Raw genomic sequence first — 21,196 nt, 5'->3', positions numbered from 1 at the left:
AACATTTCAGGTGTAACTTTCCGAATCGCCCCGACGATTCTTTCCCGTAAATGATTGATGTCTCTGATCTTTTCACTGTACACAACATTTTTCATGTGGCCCCAAAAGAAAAAGTCCAATGTTGTTAAGTCTGGGCTTCGTGGTGGCTCCACCTTCCTGGAAAGCGAGTGTCAAGAGCTGCAAGCTCATGTTTACTGTAATGAGGTGGCGCGCAATCTTGTTGGAAAAACATAAGGCCCTTTTCCGCATGAGTATCGTCCATTTGCGGAAAGACGTACTCTATCAACATGTCACAGTAAACATCCATGTTTAGTGCTTTTTCTACAAAAATGAAAGGACGAATCACACGATCGTCTATCAAACCGCACCAGACATTAACTTTGGAAGAGTCGCGTTGATGCTGAATTACTTCATTTGGATGCTCTTCCCCCACATTCTGCAGTTACGACGATTAACTGTTCCCCTGACATGCGAAGTACACATTGTTGCTGAGTTGCTGTGCACTGCACTGCACGTACGCACGGACTGAAGTGAGGGAACGCAAGAAAAAAACATCACTGGTACCGTCTCAAGGTCAAGCAGACCTGCCGACTGCAGGGGAGCCAAACTTGGAGAGTTTATGAATCAAACACCACAAACTAGAATAGTGTATGTCACATTGTACAGATTCTAGGACACATTAAAACTAGGGAGTTCTTTTCCAAGCACCCTGTGTATTGATGACACGCTTCTCTGCTAGCCAAAGCAACTAACTGAGTAGACGGAATGACGTAAAGTCCTACTATCGCCATGTCCCCTGTTTACCATCCCTGTCATATGCATGGTGAAACTGCGCTGCAACGTCAGACATTCATGCATCGGCTGCCAATATTTACAATTTTATGTTTTCTGTCAATACATGCATGTCTATCAACTTGTTACCAATTTGTACAACTTCTTCGTGGTACTTTTTTTTTCTCCTGCCCATATACGTCCTACAAAATTACCAGCACGAGAAAATCAGGTATATTAGAGCTCACGTAGAAATATACTTACGATCGATTTGACTTTAGTAAAGGTAAAGGCATCAGAGAAGCGCTTGTGATATTGTGGATGATAATGAAAGCAAGACTGAAAAAAAAAAAATCAAGACAAGTTTGTGAGATTTGTCGAACTGGAAAAAGTGTTTGAGAATGTAAAATACTGCAACACGTTCGAACTTCTGAAAAAAAAAATCAGGGGTAAGTTATAGAGAAAGACAGGTAGTATACAATATGTACAAAAGTCAAGAGGGAACATTAAGAGTGGAAGAACAAGAACGAAGTGCCAGGATTAAAAAGGGTGTAAGGCAGGGATGTAGTCTTTTGCCCCATACAGTTCAATCTATACATTGTAGAAGCAGCGATGGAAATAAAAGAAAGGTTCAAAAGTGGACTTAAAAATTCGAGGTGATACATTTCGCTGATGACACTGCTATCCTTTGTGAAAGTAGAGAAGAATTACATGAGCTGCTGAATGGAATCAACAGGCTAATGAGTACAGAATATGGACAGAATGTAAATCAAACAAAGATGAAAGTAATGAGAAGTAACAGAAATGAGATAATTGAGAAACTTAACATCAGAAATGGGAATCAGGAAGTAGAGAAAATTAAGGAACTCTGCTACCATGGCAGCAAAATAGTCCATTACAGATGGAGCAAGTACATACAAAGCAGACTAACACTGGCTAAAAAGTGCATTCCCGGCCAAAACAAAACTGCCAGTATGAGATATAGATCTTAGTTTGAGGAGTAAATTCGTGGGGAAACCAGAACAAAAGAGAATCTAAGGATTTGAGGTGTAGTACTACAGAAGGATGTTGAAAATTAGGTTGGCTGGTAAGGTTAGGGATGAAGAGGTTCTCTGCGAATCTGTGAGGAAAGGTTGGTTGATTGCTATGGAGTGAAATGGACTGAACTCCAATGTCATTAGTCCCTTCATCCAGTAAGTGGCAAACCAGGAGTGGTCGTCAAAGGAAGAAAGAGAAAGACAAATCCCAGAAAGCCTAAGTGTATCTAACACAATAAAAAACCGAGATTAAAGCCCACAAAAAGGCAACACAAACAAGTCATTAGAAGTTCAGTCAAGGAAAAGCAGTAAAAGCAAATGAAAAACAATAAAAGTAGAAAGGGCCACCAAGCAAAGGCTGACAAGTGACCTCTGTGGGGTGGAGGGGTGGGAGGAAGTGCAGGAGAAGGGTGCCCCACCAACTCCTCAGTCAGTCAATAAGGCCAAAAAGCCCTACCTTACAGTGATGAATAGAAACCATCTTCACAGGCAAAATGTAACACCAGATCAGCTGCCTTGGTGTCGTTCGCTAGCACCATGAGGGATTGTGTCAGGAAGATGAAGATGCAGCCTCAAAGCAGTCAAATTAGGGCAGTCTATGAGTAAGTGGGACACTGTCAAGTGAGTTCCACGTCGGCAGTGAGGGAATGTGGCTATAGGTCAGCCAAGTGTGGCCAATGTGGAGTCGACAAGGGTGGTGAATGCCCTGTGAGAGGCATGCAGGGAAAACTGCCACATGGTCATGGTCTCCTTAATCGTTCTGTTTGTTTTAGGAGAGTAGTGCAGACCACTCTGAGTTCCAGGCTTCCAGCTAGAATATAGTGTATAGACGACCAAAGGTCAGATTCTGGGATCCATCACTCCAGAATCAGTAACTTGGTGCCAGCTTGGATAATCCATCAGATAATGGTGTATAAACGACCAAAGCTCAGATTCTGGGATCCATCACTCCAGAATCAGTAACTTGGTGCCAGCTTGGATAATCCATCAGATTCTTCATTCCCTGAAATCATAACATGACTGGGGTCCAAATGAAGCTTCCAGCTTGATGGAGGTCAGAGACAAGATTTTGTATAGCCATAAACAGTGTGTGAGAGGAGTAGCACTGGTCTATAGCCTGAGGGCTGCTAAGGAAGTCACTACAGATTAGGATACTTTTGACAAGGCAAGACTGAATATAGCTAAAGGCCAGTTTAACGGCCACCACTTCAGCTGTGAGACATTGCAGCCATTTGGCAGCGAGTGGAGTTCACTGCACCTTTCAAGTGGATGTGCAAGACCTGTTCCTCTGTCAACTATTGAGCATAGGTGAATACCACTTTTGAAGCCAGATACAACTCAAAGACAGCCAAGAGTAGGTGGCGAAAAAATCGTGGGGCCAATGGAATCTTTTGGACCAAAGCAGACTTCAAGAATTATCTGAGGTCAGGACACAAGCCATGGGGACAGATGCGATGTCTTCCTGACTGGAGGCGATGCTGGAGGAAGTTGCAGTTCTCAACCGACGTACTGGAGGCATACAGTAATTGTAAACCCTGTTCTGGGTCGCTTTTGTGGGTCGTGGAGCTCCCTTCCAGGGAAAAGGACATGGCAGCTGGGATGTTCAGGGAAGCTAAAAATGCATATAGCGTAATTCAGCAGCTGTTGGCGCCTGTTGGTAATGGAGGGGCTCCAGCCTCAACTAGTAGGCTGTTCACAGGGCTAGTTCAGAAGGCTCCTGTCACAAGTCAGACCCCTCAATGGTGAATGGCGTTCAGTATCCGCAATGCTGAGGGTGATGCTGAACCATATGGAAGACTCCCATAATCAAGATGGAACTGAATCAGGGCATTGTAGAGCCACAAAGGGGCAGAGAAATCTGCACACTAGCTAATAATATCGAGGCAGCGAAGTGTATTTAGCTATCGGCAGGATTTTCGCTAATGTTGGGAAAGATGGTGAAGCCACATCCACCAGGAATTGAAGAATAGTTCCAAGAAGTGTCTCAACTACAGGAAGTAATTGATGGTCTAGGTAAGGCTCTGGGTGGGATATACAATGGCGACAGAAGTGCGTTTTGTCGACTGAAAACCGAAATCCGTTGGTGAAATCCCATGGCTGCACCTTTTGTACAGTGACTCACAGGTGACGCTCAGCAACACTCTCACCACAGGAGCCATAATAAAAAAAAAATCGTCAGCATATAAGCAGGTTGGTACCGAAGACCCATAGCTGCTGCTAGACTATTTATGGCCATCAGAAAGAGGGGGACACTCAGTATAGAGCCCTGCAAAAGCCCATTCTCTTGGATATGGGTGCACTGAGTGAAAAACCCACTTGAACTTACAATTTACGGTGCGACAGGAAGTTCTTGTCAAAATCTGGGAGTAGACCCCAGAGACCCCACTAATGAAACATAATAAGGATATGGTGACGCCATGTGGTGTCATAAGCACTCTGTAGGTCGAAAAAGAAGCTGGCAATGTGAAAAGACCGTCTGGGTGGTGGACTCCAGGTGAAACAAATTATCAGGTGGGAAGCAGCCTTTGTGAAAGCTGCCCTGAAATGCAGCCAAAAGACTCCAAGAGTCAAGGAGCCAACACAGCGACTTATTCATCAGCATTTGAGCAACTTACAGAGAATGTCGCTGAGGCTGACTGGGCGATAACTGTCAATCTTTAGTGGGTTCCTACCCGGTTTCAGTATTGGAACTATCGTGTTTTCTCGCCATTGAGATGCAAACTCACCCTCGTTCCTGATCCTATTAAAGAGGGCAAGGATGTGGCACAGACAATCTACTGAGAGGTGTTTCAGCCTTTGGTTGTGGATGTGGTGTTTCCCTGGGGCTGAATCAGAGCAATGGGCTAGAACACTGGAGAGTTCCCATTCATTGAATCCTAAAGTGGATAGATGGTAGAAGACCATGGCTGCACAAGGAGAGACCATTGGCCAAGTAAGTTCTATGTGGCACAATGAAGTAATGCCAGTAAGGCTTCAACGTCTTTACCACAGCCAGTGATCATTGTACCACGTCACGAACGGTCATGGGCGCTGAAGTCACCCAAGACTAGGGAAGGTGCGGGGAACTGATAGGGCAATGCAGCACATCCTGGGACACGACGTCAGCAGGAGGGAGATAAACATTACATATGTATAAATTCATAATATGGACTTACCCAAACAGGTAAGGTGTATCAAGAGGCACGAGGTCGCTGCATACAGAGTCCAGCACATACACAAAATCCATCCAATACCCTCTCATGGTCTGTATGATCCTTAAAATAATCTCATTAGCTAGGAAGGGGAGGGATTCGAATTGCTTCAAATCATGCTTCCTGAATGACAATACAAAACTCAGGGTAAGTGCTTGAAAGCTGCTCTACCTCAGCCAGATCGTGGAAAAATGCGTTACAATCCCACTGGAGAATCAGACTGCCTGAATACTGTGGGGACATATTTTGACCTATGGTCATGTGCTCCCATCAGATGAGACATCAGGGGAGCCACTGGTCTAGGTTCTGTGGCACACTGTCTGGGGAGATCTGGTGTTCCAGTGGCCACTGGGATCTCCACCTTGGGCACAGAAAGAGTACATACACAGTCCAGTGATGTTGGGGCCTCTTGAATTCCCTTTGTTTTAGAGGACTTCTTTTTGTCGCTCCAGAGAAATAACGAGAAGTTTGACAGACAGCAGCCTGTGGTTCCTTCAGCTGCCAGCTGGTGTCTGGCTGTGAACCAGCAGGAACCATGGGAGGAAGAGTTCCGAGGGACCTCTTCTTAGCTAGAGAAGTTGGAGGAGGATTGAAGTGCCTCCAGCTAGGGACTGGGGACCTGTTTCCCCATCAGGTGGGGAGCCAATGCTTCTAAAGCTGGTGCCGTGGAAGCACCTGCAGGGCCTCTGACCCACTTGGGAGGGGGGGGGGGGGGGGGAGGGGGGGAGAGGAGAAGGGCAGATATCAATGAGCAGCTCTGAGGGCCCACTGTAAAAAACTCAATAGAGGAAGACACTGTCGGCTGAGAAGGTGATAAGTTGCCACTGTAGCGCAAGACAACTCATACTCTTCTCTGGCTTCTTGACATATGAGCTTGTCCAGTGTCTTATACTTCTGGATTTTTTTTCTCTCACTCGCAATCAGAGCAATCTGGCGAGCAGGGAGAGTGGAACTCGCTGCATTTTACGCAGACAGGGGCAGGGGTAAATGAATATTTGCGTGCAGCTGATGTTTACAATTCCTGAATACATGGGTATTGGTGCAATAGGAAGACGTATACACCTAAAGCATCTCATAGGAGGAGAAACATAGGTTTTCACGTCAAACTAGTAGATTATCAGCTTAACATTCTCAGGCAACCTATCACCCTCGAAAGCCAAGATAAAGGCCCAGGTAGCAACTTTTTTCCGTTGGTCTCCTATGGATGTGACATATGAAGTATACACCCCATCGCTCTAAGTTGGCTCACAGCTCATCGTCAGATAGCAAAAGAAGACTACAGTGAAAGATGACGCTCTGGACCATACAGAGGCTCTTCTGGGGAGTAAAGTCATATACATGTCATCCAACTTTTCACAAGAGAGCAGCGCCTGTTACTGGCCAGGGGATGACTTTTTAATCAGCAGAGAACCGTTCTTCATCTTAGGGGTAGTTGCAACTTTCCATATTTATTTTCAAAGTGTTCCGCAAAAAGTAAAGACCTTATGGCCAAAAAGGTGTCTCCATCAGTCCTGGTACAGACAGGTATAGGGGAAAGGATTTTACTCGTTGTCATGTACTGCTGTATTCCTCCCACAGTGTGGCTATCTGTCATAGTGCAACCCACTCTGAATGGGGCTCTCCCCATGGTCTCCACCTATCCACAGCAATGACTACCTTATCAGTAATCTGCTGCTGAGAGCCCCATGCCTTAGTCATGATGGGCACATACTCCATTGCATACATGGGGAAAACGCAGTGAAGGCACCAACAGTGCAATCCCTTCCTGGTCACGATGGTACCATCGTGAAGGTACTTGAGAACCCCTGCCCCACAACAGGATAGCTAACATGTTGAGTTTTGGGCATATTATCTCAACAGGAAGGAAGGAAGAAAGGAAGGATGCCAGAGTGGTGGGTCACAGAGGCAGAGCATACACTACAGTGGGCGACCTTATGTCCACAACATGCACTTCTGTAAAATTTGAAAAAGTTGGCAGGTCTAACCCAGTAACGGGTACCATATAATCGTCAATGGATGGTGAAGATAGCGCTGGAAGTGAAACTAGAAATCAATACCAAAATCGTGAACGAAGTCCAAACAGGGTCTGCACCAAAAGGACCGTCCGACGAAAAGTCACGGGAGGTAGGTTATAGTAGAAGTTTACGTTTGCGGCCCACAAAGAGGAAGTAATGCTTCAAGGGCTGGGGTCCCGTGGTAGCCAAGCACGTACTCACTGGAGAGTGCTGAGACCACTGGGGAGCAAGAAGAAGAGACAGGATGATATGACATATGCTACGATATCATGGAATAACATCCATGATGCTAGTGAAAGCTGCAGAGGCTGAAGATGTAGAGAAAGACACATACTGAAATATATCAGGCAATTAATTAAGGATGTAGGTCGCAACTGCTACTCTGAAATGAAAAGTTTGGAACAGGAGAGGAATTTGTGACTGGCCGCTTCAAACCAGTTAGAAGAATGTTGATCCACGGGGAAAAAAATGAGATTTAGCGACGACCATTCTTGCGGCTCTTCTTTTCGAATGGAACAGAGAACAGGAACAAGGCAGAGGTATCATAAGTACCCTTTGCCATGCACCATAAGGTGGCTTGCGGAATATAGATGTAAATGTAAATATGTCGTGATCTTATCATGATACAATGGACAACGTAGAAAGTTGTTTAACAGCTCTTATCACGTGTGACACAATAAACATTCAGTTATTAAGTTTACCAACCTGAAACCACAGCGGCTGCTTGTGTGTGGCCATTTGTTTTAATATCAGTCGCCTTTTTTCATTTTTTTAAGGAGACACATCATGTCAGTTTATGGTCAACGATAGTTTGCCGCTTACTCGTTAACGAGCTGAGTTGTTTGCATTCAAATTCTGTAATGGCTCCCTGTTTGTGAAGCACTACACGCTTGTTTGCAACATCAGCAAACGAAGCAAATTTACAAAACCGACACTGTGGACCTATGAGAATATACCGAGTAACAGGAATGCTGGAGAAAATGTCTGTACACTCAGGCACATATTTACTAATATGCATCTGTGACAACATTCACTGCGAAACTGCTGCGATTTGCGTCGGAGAAAAACACACACACACACACACACACACACACACACACACACACACACAAATATGTATGTCTGGGAAACTAAAATTTACTCATAAAACACACAGACATGGACGAGTGAATATCATCGACACACGTATTTGCCAAGTAACACAATTTTGCGTATGTGTTCTCGTCGGACAGGCATGAAATTACTAAAGGAAACACTATAAGTAGGTGGACTGTTCTGTCTAAAATTTAAGACTAGTGTTACCGTAAACAACAAGGAATCCTTCAGGAAGTTAGAGAAGACAGACTGACCATGTGTCAAATATTAACACTTCGCCGTATGTTCTACCGTGTGAACTGCCGACTGGGCAATATTCTTATCACGTAAGACAAGAAATCCTTCAGCAGGGCAGCGACCGTTTCCTAAGGACTTATCAATTACTAACTTTTGATGAAAATTGCTGCAAGAAATAAAAGCTGCGATTATTCTACATATTTGATACGTACCGAGGCCAGTGTGTTTTACTGGAAGCATGGGACACGCAGAAATACAGGCGACGATGAATATGCAAAAATAACTGGACGGAGAGCTGAATACCACATCACAGACGTCTCATTCAATTCTGTCTGAGCGTTTGGCCATGTGGAAGTAGCAATACTGATCCCATTTTTTCCGAACAATATTTATAAAAAACACTTTATTATACTTAGCTGCATACGTGAATAAATACACGTATATTACAAAACGGCTAAAACGGTCACACAGTTACCAGATCTCAGTTGCAGCTTGCCTACCTAACGGTTTCCAAGACAACAAACATTTGATTTTCAGTATTTCGTGTAACTGTTGACCGAATATAAGAATTTAAAATGTTACCATACTCCACTCATTAAGAGGCATAATCTTTCATTAAAAATTTAATTTAAATAGTAATATTTTGAGGTTAGAAACTGCGTATAAGCGTTGAGGAAGGGTAAGTCACTGTGCACAAATTACTCGCACTACGCTACCAGCGAAAAATGCTCCTAGCGCAGCACAAAAATATTAATATGTTCCTGTTTGATTAAAAATCTCTGTCTGAAAATGGAGATATTGGCTCCCTCATTTTACCTGCCTCAGCACCTTATAAAGTTCTCCCAAAAATTATTGAATTTGAACGTATTCATATATTTTGATTTTATTTTTTTAATGCCACTCGCCTCAAACTCCCACAAGTTGCCCTAACAGTAACTCATACCCACTAGTCCATTGCTGTTAAGTCGTTCATACGATCCACTCCCAGTTGCTCTTTCTCACTCACTCCTTCAGCCCAACTCATTGTCACTATCTCTTTGTGTCTCTCTGTGATTGTCTCCTGCGTCACAGCCACACATCCCTTCGTTCTGTCCCATTACTATGGTTTCCTCTCTCTGTCAGTCTCCCTCCGGCTCTCTCTTACTGCTAATATCTCATTCCATCCGTCCTACCTCTGCTGTCTCTTCTCACCGTCAGTATCTCTAACTAGCTCGTAGCAATTGTCATATACTCCGTCTCTCATTATCACTGGCTCTCAGCTACTTCCACCTCTCTTCCTCTTTTCCTACCCTTCCTTTCTCCTCCCCATATCTGTATCCATCACTCTTTTCCTAGCACTGTCCTTCTAGTGTCAACAATATTCTGCTGCCAATTCATCCCTCTCTGTCCCTCACACTGCTCGCTCTTTCTGCAGTATACCGGTAACACAATCACGGTCTACTATCTTACAGTATTTATTACTTTCCGGCTCTTTGCCACTGATACTGTCGTCTTCTGTCTCAGCATATAAAAGCTCGAATATGTTCGCATGCCAAAACATTTTGGGAAATTTTTATAGGAGCTGGAGAAGGTAGAATGAGGCACCTGGCACACACTTTTCAGTCAATCTTTTAATCTCACACCGGTTTTTACGTGCGTATCTTCCGTGTAGGAGTAGCGTAACTTTGAATCTTTGTATTCTGGGAACGGATAAAGATATGAAGAAAATTTTCAAGGTTGTTCTAGATCTGGATCTTAGAAATACCTCGTAAAAGTTAGTCATTTCCTGTGCATATCCGTGGCTTGGTTTTGATACCCAAAAAATATGTTATAGGGTGTTTCTCAATAACGTATAAAGATTTTTGGAAATTGGAAGATGGCACGACTAGATAAATTCCTGCAGATAGTACCGGTAAAATTTGAGCGATCTGCTGTAGGTAATTATTATTTAGATATTGCCTCATACCGGATTTTAAGAGTAGAAGTAGGGTAGCTTTGAACCTCTGTATCTTGGAAACGGATAAAAACATCGAGAAAGTTTTAAGGTTATTCAAATCGGGAGCTCAATAACAAATATTAAAAATTTCAGCTGTTTGCTTTCATAGCAATCCTGGAACCCTTGACTGGGTTTTGGTCTGCTGGTGACTGCGAAAATGTAGTAAAAACCCCCTTTGGGAGGTCTTCTGAGGAACCGCCTGTGAAATAACGATGCCTCCCTAAGTCCCATCAAGCACATGCAGACCACATCAAATGCAAACAGAACAAACCAATTTGCTCCATTTGCCTAAGCAAGAGGAAGTGTGTAATATTAATACTTTGATCCTGTATTGTAGGATAGTGACACTCAGATGATCCTTCTGTTAGGTACACAAATTGTCCACAGACCAAGCGCTATCCAAACCACTTCAACCTACATCAGTATCACTAATAGCACCCGAGGTATGAGCACCGGAAAATCCAATTTTTATGAGCGGCATAGCCTATTAGGTACGCATATGCATGCATGCCGACAGGGGCAATATTTTTATATAAGGTACCTTAATACAGGGTGATTCAGTTACCCCTACCGCTGGGTTTTATGCAACCCGCAACACTTTCAAATACCACTAGCAAGATTTTCCTATTCTCTCGCTCGCTACATGCAAAGTAATAGTTTGCCTGTAGCGATCAGGACAGTAGGAAAATCTTGCGAGTGGTGTATGAACAGAACCTTTTCAGGGGAAATATAATGTACTTAAATAATGTATGGGGTTACGTTTTCGTTAGAGGCTATAGTTTTCGAGTTATTCAGGAAAGACATAGAAAAGTGACCTTCGCCAGCACCCCTACTCCCACACTCAGCCCGCACCGGTCAGGATTTCTAGTATATTGTTAATGCCATTCACCCGGTGCTGACGTACACTGTCGGCAGTAGGAGACATTGTATAGCACGCGCTGAACTACGAGCGCCTATGGCAAGAGATGACCACGAAACGCTCCCAGGCTACGCGGCGGTAACGCCCCCTGTGTAGCGTGCATATAGGCTGCTGTCGCCAAACGAGCTGTCTCAGAGTCTCAATCTCAGTACGTCGCATCGGGAGTCAGTTCGCATTCCACGTCATACGTCGCACTGTGCTCTAGTCTTCCACAATAATAGTCGTAAACTCGCACCTTAGTTAGCTGTGAGGGAAAGTTAGCCATTGTACACAGTTGTGATATGGAAACGGACAAGATTTTAGAATTAGTACATGTTATTTGATTGCTGTTAACCATGAAACTTCAGACTGGACAACATTATAGTTAAGTACTCAATTCGTTCTTGTTGTACAGTGCATTTTAACCACGTGTGCATTCTGCGTTGTAGTGAGAGGAAACCGGCCACCCACCTATCATACCACCCTCTCCTCATCTAGCCAGGAACCGCAGAACATTGCAAAAGGGCAGTGACAATACCCCCTACCTCTGTACAAAAATTTGCGACTGCACGAAGTATTTCCCACATTCAACCTACTTTGTTCTTCATTGAGTAGCGGCGTTACGGAACCTGCTTGCAAATTGTAAAATAGACGTTGCGCAAATTTTATTTAAAAATTTTGTAAATTTTAGCAGCATGAATTAAACAGTTACATTGTCTTATTCACCATGCCTTCTTATTTGGAAACTAATGCGTTGTATGCGTTAGATCCGCAACGCATTATGAACGTAATACGTTTTAGCGTAACGTTTACGGAAGTCGTTTCTCTTTCATTACCTTCATGGGCACGTTCATATTAATAATGTTAAGGAAATAGGCGGCGGGAGTAATAGTCCAATCAGTAGGGATCAAAAAAGGTCGACTATTACGAATAGTTTGTGTAGCAGGTAATATTTTTACAGTGGTAGGAGGGAGTGTCACGAACAAAATGCTAAAACTTCTGACTTGTTATGGATAAGTATACGGATGGGGGAGCGTTTCAGTGTCACTATTGTACGTTTTTATTGCATAACTCGACAACCGTGTCCTCCAGCCAAAACGTATCCCAGTACGAACTACATTAAATTTCCCATAAAAAGTTATGTTCTCTTTTTTTCTGTAGGACTAATAGTTTGCTCGTAGCGAGAGGGAGAATACAAAAAATCTCCCTCGTGGGTAGCATAAAACGACATCGGTATGGGCAACTTAGCTGTTTTGTACATCGGAGTCCGATCTTATAAGGAATCAGATGTAGGATGGATAGTGGTGTACATTAATGATAGTTCAAATGGTTCAAATAGCTCTAAGCACTATGGACTTAACATCTGAGGTCATCAGTCCCCTAGACTTAGAACGACTTAAACCTAACTAACCTAAGGACCTCACACACATCCATACACGCGGCACGATTCGAACCTGCGACTGTAGCAGCAGCGCGGTTCTAGACTGAAGCGCCTAGAACCGCTCGGTCACAACCGTCGACGCAACGCAATTAGGAAACCTTGAGTCCTGCAGTGGTAAAATGTCATTGTGGTTCGGCTCATTAATGTACGCCTGCCGCTGATGACCTCAGATGTTAAGTCCCATAGTGCTTAGAGCCATTTGAACCATTTTGATTGCGTTGCGAGACGTCACGTGGTAAGGAAAGTACCGGGTGATCAAAAAGTCAGTATAAATATGGAAACGTAATAAACCACGGAATAATGTAGATAGAGAGGTAAAAATTGACACACATGCTTGGAATGACATGGGGTTTTATGAGAACCCCCCAAAAAACGAAGTATTGCTTGACGCGTGAAAGATGTCTAGCGCGCGTCGTTTGGTGATGATCGTGTGCTCAGCCGCCACTTTCGTCCCAGGTCCCCAGATCTCAGTCCGTGCGATTATTGGCTTTGGGGTTACCTGAAGTCGCAAGTGTATCGTGATCGACCGACATCTCTAGGGATGCTAAAAGACAACATCCGACGCCAATGCCTCACCATAACTCCAGACATGATTTACAGTGCTGTTCACAACATTATTCCTCGACTACAGCTATTGTTGAGGAATGATGGTGGGCATATTGAGCATTTCCTGTAAAGAACATCATCTTTGCTTTGCCTTACTTTGTTATGCTAATTATTGCTATTCTGATCAGACGAAGCGCCATCTGTCGGACATTTTTTTAACTTTTGTATTTTTTTTTTTTTTTTGTTTCTAATGAACCCCCATGTCATTCCAAGCAAGCGTGTCAATTTGTACCTCTCTATCTACATTATTCCGTGATTTATTCAGTTTTCAAATTTATACTGACTTTTTGATCACCCGGTATATTAGACGGAGAAGAGATGAATTTCGGGCGGGGGGGGGGGGGGGGGGAGAGGACTGATTCTCTCGACGAATCGGAATCGGGTAGCAAATGGGGAAATCCACTGGCTTTTATGGCCCAACACTTGGGAATGAAAGTGTCGGAAACACCGGATACGATCAGCTATACGCGTAACTGTGTCGTCGCCATTTATGGAAAGCGGCCGAAGGGCGGTAATACCATCAGTTGCCCGCAAAGAGTTGGACATCAGAAGCCTGTAAATCAGGATTTGTGGCAAATTTGTCGGCAGAGTACAATGCTGGGACAAGCACAAATGTGTCGGAGTACATTACTCAGAGCATACTGTCAAATACAGGACTCAACAGCTAACAATTTTAGAGGGGAATCACCGAAATAGGACTGTGGACCAATGGAAATTTGTCGTCTTGTTGGATGCATCAAGTTTATTGTTGAACCAAGTCGATGCTCGTGTCGAGTTACGCCATCGTCCAGGCGAACGATTGCTCGAAAGACTTAACACAGAATTGATGCCGGCCAGTGGAGTCAGTGTTATGCTATGAGTGACATTCATCTGGGCTTCTCTGGAGCCTGTGATAGTATTCCAATGTACCGTTGCAACTATACAGATGGTTGCACGTTGGTAGGATTGAGGGGTCGGGGAGCAGGGGAAGTCTGGCCATCGAGCCCTGGTGCTGCCTGTCAGGACTAACTCGAGGAATTTCGCCGCCCCATGCGAATTTTTCAAGCGTCATCCCCATCCCTCTTTCCCCTTCCACGGACGATGCCCTCCTTACCACTATCAGATACAGTCAATCTTTTTCACAATATCAGTCATCCAAGACGTCTTATTTTCACATATCACATTTACTCATATGTCATTTCGTGAGAATATGTATTTAAAAGCAGAACCAAAGAGAAGTGTAAAGCTTTCAGCGTAATACATTTTGAGTTATAGCTCCAAAATTAATCACGCATCTAAAATTTAGTTTGTCTCTCGCAGAATGTGTAACTAAAATCTACTCACATTTTCACCCTCCCTGAATAGAGGGGAGCATAGCAACCAGCACAGCTCAGTACTGCATTGTCGACTGTGACCTCGTCGCTTCTGCTGAACAAAATGGAAAGTCATGGGACAGCGGATGACTTACACATAAATGGTTTCTTTATTAGAAACAAGAAAGTTTATAAATCGTCAGTGCCTATTTAACGTGTCTGTAGTACACAGAGGAAAACCGGCTGTCATGTAATATGGAGAAAGCGTACTTTCCGACATGCCATGATCATGGTTTATGGCGTAAACAGGTAGCTTCGAAAGCACTTTTCATTTACCCTACCGAAAAGTAAAAGTTATATACTAAATAAAGTTGTTGGAAAACAAACAATCTGACATACAATGAAACTGGATGAACAGTTCGTGCAGCCGGCCGGGGTGGCCGAGCGGTTCTACGCGCTACAGTCTTGAACCGCTCGACCGCTACGGTCGCAGGTTCGAATCCTGCCTCGGGTATGGATGTGTGTGATGTCCTTAGGTTAGTTAGGTTTAAGTAGTTCTACGTTCTAGGGGACTGATGACCTCAGAAGTTAAGTCCCATAGTTGTTCCAGCTCCAAAACAAGGTTTGTAAGATTTTTTACATATTATCTTGATGTTAATATGCACTGAATATGGCTTCAACACCGAGAATAAAAAGGAAACGAGGCAAAATTTACAGCAAGTTATAGACAAAGGGGGGAAAACCAATTTAGGTGACTGTAATGAGAAGAAGAATAATGTAAACTGTATTAATAAGAGATACGTTATTTATTTACTACAAAGCATTTTCCTCATCGATGGTTTAACACGTATTTAAGGAAATGTCAGGCCATCAAATGTTGACTTTTACCTTTATTTCTTTACTAGTGTACCTGACAGTATTTCACAATTGCTAAATATCTATGTGAATTAGATATACGTCCCCATCTGCTTCTCCCCACTCTGTCTCTTCCTCCCCCTCTCTTTGTTCACTCCTCCTCCTCCTCCTCCTCCTCCTCCTCCTCTCTCTGTGCATCACTTCCTTCTCCCTTTCTTAGTCCATCTACTCCTTTCTACCTACTTCTCCCCCGCTCTCTCTGTCCATCTCTTCCTGTCCGCTTTTTACGTCCACTTCCTATCCCCCCATAAGCCATAAATACAGCTGTTATGTTTTCTGTTAAAAATGAGTACAAGGAAGAAAACAAAACAGCACATGGCTGTGTATACAATTTCAGTTTAAGATTATGTATGAGGAGAAAGAATATATAACGGAGAAACAATGTGTCTGACGGTTTGAATGCACTGCTGTCGCAGTTAAAACTGACCACGACAAAAATTACGAAACCGCATATACAGGATGATTCACGAAGATATGTAAATATTTTAATATTGTATTCTAAAAGTAAAACTAAAGAAAAAATTTCAGATAAAGGTAGGTCCACAAACGTTTAGTAACGGAGTTACGGCTAACAAAAGATTTTGCCTGAAATTTAGTAACTTCGCTAATATGAAGCCATCGCAAAACTGTACAAGGTAAAGTAAAGCACGATTTCCATTTATTTTGTGTTATTTGTCTGGTGAATCTAATAAAATATGTCCCAGTCGTGTATCTGCAGTAGTTTTCCAGAACATCCAGAGAAGGAAAGATTGTTATAAAGGTAAATTTGTTTATTTTCCTGAAACGACAAACGAAATCTGTTTATACACATGCAGCTAAATGCATTGCATTCGGTGGAGACATTTTTGAACATTTATTGTGACTGTATTGTGAAATTGTATTTACACTTTACAACTTCCTTAGCAGTGAGCTTTGTTTTTTTCCGGTTCAACATGAATTCACGTGTGCTATGGTATTAATGAAAGCAGATTATGTGACACATTCATACAGTGTCAGTTAACATTATTACCATCATTTTTCCGGAAAAAAAATTATCTACAATTTCTGTTGAAAACTTTGTGCAATTGTCTGGAATTTAAAAACAAATTTGGCCAAGTAGATGATAAATTAAAAATTTTACGAAATGATGTGTTTAATTCTCTGGATGTTCTGCAAAACTATTGCAGATACACGTCTATGACATGTTTTATTAGATTCACCAGATCAATAACAACAAAATGAACTGAAGTCGTTGTTCACTTTAAATGGTTCAAATGGCTCTGAGCACTATGCGACTTAACTTCTGAGGTCATCAGTCGCCTAGAACTTAGAACTAATTAAACCTAACTAACCTAAGGACATCACACACATCCATGCCCGAGGCAGGATTCGAACCTGCGTCCGTAGCGGTCGCTCGGCTCCACACTGTAGCGCCTAGAACCGCTCGGCCACTCCGGCCGGCGTTGTTCACTTTAACCTCATAGTTTTGCGATGCTTCATATTTGCGAAGTCCCTAAATTTCATGCAAAATCTTTTATTAGCCGTAACTCCCTAACTAAACATTCGTGGACCTACGTTTATATGACCTTTTTTTCTTTAGTTTTACTTGTAGAATAACGTATTAAAATATTTGCATATCTTCGTGACTCGCCTTGTATTCAGATCACAGCATTTTCTTTCTCTCAGTAGTTTTCAATAGAAAAGTAATCACACTTTTAAAATACATCTCGGATATGCTCATGCGGAAAAATTTTCAAACCATCATTTATCCCGTTGAGAGAAACTGACTGAAAAGTAGGGTTCCAACTGCGCTCTCCCACGCTCCACAACACCCACGAAAACCAAGGCGTGCGAACATAACCGCGCTCTACAGACGCACAACTCTCCCCCCTTTACCACTGCCCATATTAACCGCAACCTGCTCACATCCGTTAGTCTGTCGCGTAAGTCGCTTACAACCATTCGCACTCACTCATTCCCGACTTATTGTCGTTATCTCTTTGTGTCTCTCTGTCACTGTTTCCTGTCTCCTTCTTCCGTCCTAGTACCACTACCACTATTGCTGTCTCTTCTCGCCGACATCGCCTCCCTCTTGTTTTCTCTTACTGATACTACGCCATTCAGTCATGCACACTGCTTGTGTATCTCCTAACTGTCACTGTCCCTCTCCTCTTTGTTGTCACTCTCATTGTCTCTTTCTACCACTGACTCTCGCTCCTTTCTCCTTCTCTTTAATTCTCTCCCACTGACACTTTCTCCTTCACTCCTTTCCTAGCGCTGTTACGTAACTGTCAACTACGTTCCACTGCCACTGTGTGCCTCTCTTTCTTTCACACTACCATTGTCTAATTCGCTCTTTCTATACCACAATCACAGTCTACTAACTTCTACTAACTTCACGTATTTACTAGTTTTCCGTCTCTTTGCCATTGCCACTGTCTCCTTCCCTCTCACCATAAAGAAGCGCGATTCTGTTCGATTGCCAAAATTTTTTTTTACATTTTTAAAGTTTCTGAGGAAGATAGAATGAAGCAACTGACATCCCATTTTTTAGTCAGCGTCTTTTCACATGAATATTCGCCTTGTTTGTGCTCCGAAAGGGTCATTTTTTGGTTAGTTGCCTTCGTTTCTCTGTCACAGAAAAGCGTGTCATTCATATCATAACTTTCCGAGGCTGTAAAATTTTGATAGTTTACTTATGTGAAACTGAAATTACGCAAAGCTAGTTTTACACCTCAGACCGCACTTTACGCGCATAAAAATTTTGCATGTGCTTCGGTTCTACAGTATGGGGTTCCCAGAAGCCTTGTGATGATACTGAAGATACTTGACAGTATATCTCTCCGTGCTACCACCAATTTGCTCCATCTGACGAAGAAAGAATAAGTGCGTAATATTTATACTTTGACCCCGTACTGTAAGTTAGTGTAACTGAAGGGATCGATGTGTTAGGTATACAAACGTTGCCTAGCGCAAGGCTTATTGAAAACACTTCACCTTCACTTATCACCAACAGAACGCGACGTCCAGAAAAATCCGGTTTTTATGCGCGACCTTTTATAATACGTCAGGTAGCCCATGCTGCCGCATAAAGTTTTTCTGTTGGGGCTTTCAAGCTAACGTAGGTACATTTGAAGTGTTGCGTAGGCGCATCGTAGAAACTGAGTTGGCAATATTGCCACTATCAACCTTTGCCATTTAGAAAGACGAAACCAAGGTGATCAACTCCAATGCATCCTTTGTCATTTGTTTCACAATACCGTAGACAGTTTCCAGTGAGACACTATTTTATGACTGATTCGAATTTCCAACTTATTCTTAGAGTTCTTCATTTACACGAAACTTTCACTGTCTTGCAAAATTCATCCTTTTCGAACCATTTTAAAATTTAATATTTCGCATCCCAAACACTTGTCGGTTGACAGGTTGTACCCCTCCCCTTCCCCTTTAAGAGTTAGTTATGCAGTGCTGAATATTGCGCCCGCTGCGTCTGCTGCTTTCACTCAGAGTGTTTCTCATATATTTTAGCTAACGCCACCCCATGTAGAGTTCAGCTGCAAACCGCTGGCCAGTTACAAAATCATCATGTACTCTCCTTTCCAATGCCTTTTGATGACCGAATCCCAGAACCCGTTGGCGTGGCGCAGCACGTTTGTGTAGTCAAAAATAGAAGTGTGACTTTCGTCGGTGCTGTTCTCTGCCACTGCTGCCTTGACGCTTTAGCCGAGGTGAACGCTCCCCACACATTCCGAACAGTGCTTCGAAATCCGCTTTCGTGTTTACTAAACGATCCGAAAACGAAAGGAAACAAAAGAAACATTTGGCGTAGGAATTAAAATCCATGGGAAAGAAAGAAAAACTTTGATTTGAGGTTTGCCGATGGCATTGTAATTCTGTCAGAGATAGCAAAGAACCTGGAAGAGCAGTTGAACGGAATGGACAGTGTTTTGAAAGGAGGATACAAGATGAACGTCAACAAAAGCAAAACGAGGGTAAAGGAATGTAGTCGAATTGAATCAAGTGATGCTGAGTGAATTAGATTTGGAAATAGGACACTTAAAGTGTTAAACGAGTTTTGCTGTTTGGGGAGCAATGTAATTGATGATGGTCGAAACAGAGAGAATATAAAATGTAGACTGGCAATGGCAAGGAAAGCGTTTCTGAAGAAGAGAAACTTGTTAACATCGAGTATAGATTTAAGTGTCAGGAAGTCTTTTCTTAAAGTATTTGTATGGAGTGTAGCCATGTATGGAAGTGAAACGTGGACGATAAACAGTTTAGCCAAGAAGAGAATAGAAGCTTTCGAAATGTAGTGCTACAGAAGAATGCTGAAGATTAGATGGGTAGAGCATGTAACTAATGAGAAGGTACTGAATAGAATTGGGGAGAAGAGGAATTTGTGACACAACCTGACTAGAAGAAGGAATCGGATGGTAGGACACGTTCTGAGGCATCAAGGGATCACCAATTTAGTATTAGAGGGTAGTGTGGAGGGTACAAATCGCAGAGGGACACCAAGAGATGAATACACTAAGCAGATTCAGAAGGATGTAGGTTGCAGTAAGTACTAGGAGATGAAGTAGCTTGCACAGGATAGAGTAGCATGGATAGCTGCATCAAACCAGTCTCTGGACTGAAGACCACAACAACAAATGATCCTGTGATAAAAAGTGCTCCTCTGTTAAGATTTTATCCATTTCCTCTACTAATCACACTAGGTAAAGGTCCTAGACTGCCGAGAAGTTGCCAAAAATCGATCAAACGGGGTTGCTATAAGTTGTTGCCTCTCCTAGAAAGTTGATGGCTCACGTGTCAAGAAGAGAAAGATAAATCATGAAACACTGGCCTGTGTTATTTGTATCGTAATAGTAGCAATATTCGACTTATTGCTCAAAACAGCAAATATGGAGCCGGGCTTTAGGGACCTTATTTTTACAGTGACGTCTTCTTTTGGCTCTTCAGACTAACCAGCTATAAAGTACTTGTTCATAAAGAAAGAAAGGACGACTAAAGATTTTACCCCTTGAACAATGGCAGTGATGAAGGTAGGTGCAGGTTGATATGGACGCCAGAAAATTCTTGGAGTTGCTACGAGACAAATGTCGAAGTTACGGCGTTTCTATGTTTAGTGTTTTTTCTCATTTGGTCATTTAGGAGTACAATCACTGATCTGTAGAACTTCGTTGATAGATTCGTCTTCATTAACCGAGCATTTGAGTCTCAAAGTTAAATGCGTCTTATTTCTCTCCCTGCAGCCTTCTCTCCACTTTCCGTGACCTCTGCAGGATTTAAACATTCCTTAGAATATTCTCTAAGAAATTAAACTTTTCGCCGTTTTATTAAAAGCTGAATAAAGCTTTTTTCAGTAAAACGACGTTTAAGTCACTTCTACAGTAGAAAAAGTTGTTTATGGTGTCGAAAGACCATCATCACTGGAAATGACGTAGTTAGAACCTTTTGTACAGTATTTCGTTGACAGAATTGTAAATCTCATGGAGAAGTAACGGAGAATAAAGTAATTTCAGTTATATGAAAAAATTATGGACTAATGTTATTTAAAATAAAGTCCAGAATGCCAACTGTTGGAGGAGAAGAAAAGGGTGGGAGGGCGGCGTTATAAATACTCAAAATTCATCTTTGACACTGAAGCGCCAAAGAAACTGGTATAGGAATGCGTAATCAAATACAGAGATATGTAAACAGGCAGAATACGGTGCAAGTGTCGGCAACGCCTATATAAGAAA

This window comes from Schistocerca americana, chromosome 2, assembly GCF_021461395.2.
Source record: "Schistocerca americana isolate TAMUIC-IGC-003095 chromosome 2, iqSchAmer2.1, whole genome shotgun sequence".
Taxonomy (NCBI): Eukaryota; Metazoa; Arthropoda; class Insecta; order Orthoptera; family Acrididae; genus Schistocerca; species Schistocerca americana.
Note: the sequence above shows the minus strand (reverse complement) of the source record.